This window comes from Telopea speciosissima, chromosome 7 (assembly GCF_018873765.1).
Source record: "Telopea speciosissima isolate NSW1024214 ecotype Mountain lineage chromosome 7, Tspe_v1, whole genome shotgun sequence".
NCBI classification, from domain to species: domain Eukaryota; kingdom Viridiplantae; phylum Streptophyta; class Magnoliopsida; order Proteales; family Proteaceae; genus Telopea; species Telopea speciosissima.
The window spans coordinates 28,554,912-28,560,749 of record NC_057922.1 but is presented as its reverse complement, the minus strand read 5'-3'; the positions used below and the strand labels follow the sequence as shown (position 1 = coordinate 28,560,749).

Genomic DNA, 5,838 nt, shown 5'->3' with positions numbered 1-5,838 from the left:
ATCAACGAATATTTTTGGGCAAGTTTTAAAAAAAAAAAAAAATCCAAGCACGATCTTATATATTCTCTTAGTTTTTTTTATTTTATTTTATTGGGAGATCTCATTCGATTTGGATAAACTCGATTTACGCTTTGAGTTTCCCTCCTCAGCCCGCTTCCTCTTGTTATTTCCCGCTCGAATTCGATCTCTTCTACAGCCCAAGATGCATCCATCTTCCCGCGAAATTCGTTCATTATCTCCCACTTTCACTTTCATCCCTACTAAATCTCCTCTGGTTTACTTAAGAGAGAGTTTTCTCAATCTTCTCAATCGTTTGAGAGTTTTCTTTCACTCCTTCTCTCTGTTTTTCACTTTCCCTAGATTAGTTTTATGCAAATTTCCTCCGAGAGAAAATAGTTCTAGCACTATTTTCTGTAGGATTTCTTGTACGGTGGCTTTTTTGGAACTCGATTGGAGACTCATTATTGTCTGGGGTAATTTTTTTTTCTCCCTCTCTCTGTCTCTCTGATTTTGAACGAATACTAACATTTTTATTTTTGCAAATCCCTTATCAGAGTTTTATCTGCAATCTGTGGAAAAATTGCTCTTGTCGGACTGTTCTTGGAGACTCTCACAAGCTACCAGGTACTACTTTCGTTGGTTTAAATTCTGAGATTTGTGTGTATGCGTTTTTGTTTGTTTAGCCTTTGGACCTGTAAACTGTAATCGATTCTGAGATTTGGGTGTCTTGCTGTTCTCTGGGAATGGAGTGAAAACTTTTATGGTGCAGTCATGTACCAAATCTGATCTCTTCGTGTTTTTGATTATTATCTCCCCATTTCGCAATCCCAAGTATGAATCTGACGTTGTTGTCCCCAGTCTCAACAGCTCCATCTTGAGATTTTCCAATAGTACTTTCTGCGAGAAATATTGAAGGTTAGTTAATTAATTATGTTAAAATATTGAAGCTAACCTGGAGAGGTAGTTAACTACCATTCTTCAAATATTGTACCAAAAATGCATTATCCATATGCTAGAGGTAAACTAAAACATCAATCCAATCTTATTAAGAAAGAGAGAGAACCATTGACCTATGAAAACTGAATTAGAGATCTGCTGTGAAGCAGAGGAAATTCACTACAATATGTATTCTGATCCATTTACTATCTTATGTTTAGTAAATTTTTTTTAAAGCCAATGTTCATGTGCTACCCCATTCCCAAGCCCTGACTAAGGAGAGTTTGTGCATTTGTAGGAATCTGTACAGAATGATCCAAAACAGCCACAGGCTGAGAGTCAGTATGAAATATTTGAAAGAACAAACCACTGTCAATACATTAGTTCCCCTCCCATTATAATTAATACTTTATAAACTAATAACTTGTAATATTGGATGATTGTACACAAATGAATTTGGTTCTATCAGGTCCTACTTCATAGCTCATATCTTAATGCCTATATGCCCGGTAGCTTCTTGTTAGACTCTCATGTTGAACACACAGTGCAGATGGCAGTGACTGTGTGTTGGTTGTCATTGTTGTCAACACACTGCATGTGTGTTGTTGTGGTCAACACAATGCATCTTGGTGCAGATACTGCTCATAGGGGCATTTTGGTCATTTGACAGTGTTGTGACATGTTGGCAATGATGTTGGAGCATCCGGGAATTATGTGGCACTGTAGCAGCATAAGATTGTTCAGTGCAGTGTTTGGAAGCTTTAAATAGCCTTGGGTGAAGGCTAGGTGTATTAAGAATGTTGATTTCATAGGTTTCTGCATTGGCAGCGTGTTCGTCGGCATTTTTGGAGGGTATAATGATAGAACTGGGTGAAGCATTCTACATGAATATTTTAGTTCGTCGAGTCTTCTTCGAAATGCAACTGGAATCCCACAATTTCGAGTTCGGACGGCGAAGTTACATCAATTCCCGTTTGGTCCCCTAAAATGAAGGGCAATTTAGTCAATCCGAATTATTTTTGGGTTTCCTGAGAAAATCAGTAAGGGTTTTGCTGATGTGGCTATTTTTGATTGGTAGTGCTCATCGTCACGGACACGTGGGCACAAATGGCTCTCAAATCGGAGCTAAAACGAAGAAGTTATGGCCTAGATTCCATTTCGGGCTCCTTGGTTGGTTGAAGATGCAAAAGATTCCGATCGATAAGACAACATTCAACTGGGATTTTAAAATTTGAATGTGCGGTCCAGATTAATTCAGATCTGTAGATCCTGTGGTCCCTGATTGAGTGTAGCGCCTACATATAAAGCTCTCAAGAAAGATTCTGTTTCGAAGGATCTCATAAGCCCTTTCATTTCAAAATGAAATGGATGACTATCCGATGGCTGAGAAGTATTCCCGCCTTCACCGACAGATCTGACGGTTCGCAGGAAGCCGTACGAGACAGCCAATAGGAGCACGAAACGTCGCCTGCCACTGTCAGCCTTTGACATTGACTTTACCTCGTGATACTGACCTGACGGATGAGATCTTGAGCGATCTGACGTATGAAAAACATGCATATTTCAAAGTCAAGATCTGATGGACGTTGATATATGTGCTGATGCACTGGCGCTACATGGAATCAAGTGCCGATATGATGCTTGCGCGCGCACATGTACATAGCCCTCGGGATTCCATTTTAAGCTCTACGAATGGCCCAACTTCTAAACCCGATGTCTCACTCATCCAATGGCCAAATGAGGTGAACTTTTTTTTTATTTTGGGTAATTTTTCGAGATCTATCCATTGGTGTGCTGAGAGAACAGAGTAGAGAAGAAGAGGTCGCCGGAAAAGGGTTGCAGCCCTAAATAGGTGATGTGTGTAGTCATGGCTTGAATCACCTTCTCCATCTCATGTGTTCAGCCTCCCTAGAAGCCATTGGTAGTCTGAAATCATAGTTTCAACACCTCCCTTTGTGGTTGTAGCCAAGGAAGAAAGGGGAAAAGAGAAAGGAAAAAAGAAAGAAGGAACGAAGGAAGGAAGGAAGAAAGAAGAAGGGGAAAAGAAGAAGAAGGAAAGGGGAATGAGATAAAGCAAAAAGGTTGAAGCTCATCTCACATTCTGTGAAGGTTTAGTGCAAAAAGAAAGAAAGGAAGGAGAAAGAAAGAAAAAGAAAAGGAAAGGAAAAGAAGAGAAAAGAAAAGAAAGGAAAGGAAAGGAAAAGAAGAGAAAAGAAAAGAGAAGGAAGGAAATAGAAGGAAAAGAAAGAAAAGGAAGAAGACAGTGGTTTCCCACACTACCAAGAACCACTCCAGGAATCCAGTGACAGAGCACACTTGAAGATTCCAGTTCTCCATCAAATTGGGAGAAATTGAAGATTCCAGTGAGCCACCAGAGTTGCCAGACTCCATCACCGGACATCAGTGATCAGAGACAGTGCATGGTTGTGAGATTTTCTACACTTTATTGCCTGTTGTGTTTGATATACTGTATTTCCATTGCATATGCTAGCTAGGTTATACTGCCATAGACCTATGCTATGTGGATTTCATTGTAGGGCATTTGTATAAGCCCAATTGTTCTTATTGAGTTGTCCAGTTGCATCTGGACACAGTACTGGTTACTAGTAGGTGCTGGGAAACCATTGGGGGTAACACCCTTGTCTCTATACTTAGAGATAGAAGCAGGTCAAATGTCTTGAGTCATAGGTGTGACTAAAACATCATCTGCCGTGGGTGTGGCCTCTTGATTTTATGCTTGGAAAATTAGTGATGAGTAGATGCTGAGGTCCAAGTGACCATTACTCCGTGCATGTAGGCAACTTGCCGAAGCATGTATTTCTCTGTGTTGTGGATGCTTTTTTTGCTTTGGTTAGAAGTGCTTTTCTGCAGGATGGGTATACACACCTGGTAGAGCCTTTGACAGTCAGGTTGGGGTGTGTATGTGTGTATGTATGCCATCAGTGAGGTCCTGCAGTAGTGATTGAGTTAGTGTGCTTAAGTGAGGGATCTCCAGCAGTGTGTGTGGTTGAGCCAGTATTGTGTGATAGCATCAGCTCTTAGCAGCACTTTGTTTAGCAGCTCTTGGCAGCAGTATCAGTGACTATGGTTGTATAAGACTGAGTCAGGATTGCTATTAGAGTGTGATTGTGTGTCTTTTGAGAAGACTGTGTGGGTGGTTGTGGTGAGTGTTAAAGATCTCAACAGGTGAACTAGGAGGTGAACCTGTTGGAGGAAAAAGTTTTCTAGTCCACTGATTCACCCCCCCTCTCAGTGGCCATCACTGTTCAACATCTCAATCACAATTCATGTTACCTTTGTACGTGTGGACACTTAAGTTTCATTTGATTATAAGAATGTAAATAAAAAAAAACTAAATTGCCATTTTTTATTATTACTTTGATGGTAAAATCCTCTTTCCTTCTTTCTACTTTTTTGTACAATAGTTTCATCTTTAAATATTTACTAAGATAAATGAGACCATAAGGCATAAGCAACTTCAGCTTCAGGAAGGTCCCAATACCCAGTTAACACCTTCAAATTTTGAGTCACTAGTAGCAACTAATAACATGTTCCTGTTCACAACATTGAGTGATGGACATTGCAAATGATTTCTTTTTGTTGGGTTGGGGGGGGGGGGGGGGTTCACCTGGAAACTCATGATATACTACAATTCTGTAACAGGAAACTCAAGATACTTACAAACTGCTTACAAACATCACATTTTGGATGGTAGTGCTCCTTGTAGCAGGATTTGTGATAAGGGTGATTATCAGACATTGAGAACTACAGAATGAAGAAAATAAGAATAAATTAGCCAGACTATTATAATCAAAAGATACTACTATTTTATTGGTACAACAATCTAAACCATAAAGAATCATGTTTTTCAGTTGTGATATATATATATATATTTTTTGGTAGAAGTTTTTGTTGTGATCTAACCAGGAAAGATATCTGAATAGTTAACACACCTCATAATCCGAAATGGGTAGATTGCAAGCATGACAACAGAAGCATTCTGGGTGCCAAACTGCACCCATGCAGCTCAAATACCGTCCATGGCCAATCTCTGTGTTGCAACCAGCACAAATCCTACGCAAATTAGTTTAATCAACCAGATCAGTTTCAGGTGGAACATGTGTGCACAGGGATATGAGAGAAATTTACTTTAAATAACAGAACTAGAATTTAGTCAACCCTATATCTGTTTCAGGTGGAACATGTGTGCACAGGGATATGAGAGAAAATTACTTTAAATAACAGAACTAGAATTTAGTCAACCAGATCAGTTTCAGGTGGAACATGTGTGCACAGGGTTTAATCAACCCTATATCTGTTATTTTTTCTCACTCTCCATTGTTTTCTTTGCCAGCCCACATTTTTTATTGTATGTTTTTTGTCCATAATTTATGATCCAGTATTGATAAACTGCCTCAAGCTGTCAAGTGTGTCTTTCTTGGATATTCTCGCACTCAAAAAGGGATCAATGTTATGATCCTGCTACCCATCAACAGTTTATCAGTGCTGACTTCACCTTTTTTGAAAATACTCCGTACTCGTTTGCTGAGGGCCGTGTCTTAGAGACTGATTTTGTCAGTTCACCTCCAATTTCTGCATTAATTGCTCTCTCTGTTCCACCATCTCTGTCCCAAACAGCACCACTGCATTACCAGTGTCGATCTAAGCCATCTCCACCAATTGCTGTTGTTCCTTCTCCACCGCCCTCAGCACAGTCAAACTCTTTTACTGCAGATCATGTCCCCTTTGTCTACTACCGATGATCGACTTGCCACTTGCCCTTGCCCTTCGGAAAGGTGCACATTCTTGCACTCAAAGGTCTTTGGTTGCTTATCCCATTGATCAATTTGTTTCTATTTAACATCACCCATCTTCTCTTCATGACATTGCCTTGTTTTTATT

At 39.8% G+C, this 5,838-nt stretch overlaps 1 long non-coding RNA gene across 1 annotated transcript; it reads right to left on the bottom strand.

Moving 5' to 3' along the window:
• Positions 1-1,224: 1,224 nt before the first annotated feature.
• LOC122667707 lies at positions 1,225-5,103 on the bottom strand. Its single transcript, XR_006333837.1, has 3 exons — positions 4,890-5,103; positions 4,618-4,701; positions 1,225-1,238 (listed from the first exon to the last, which is right to left on the bottom strand). It is a non-coding gene; the product is annotated as an uncharacterized LOC122667707 (long non-coding RNA).
• Between the last annotated feature and the right edge of the window lie 735 nt (positions 5,104-5,838).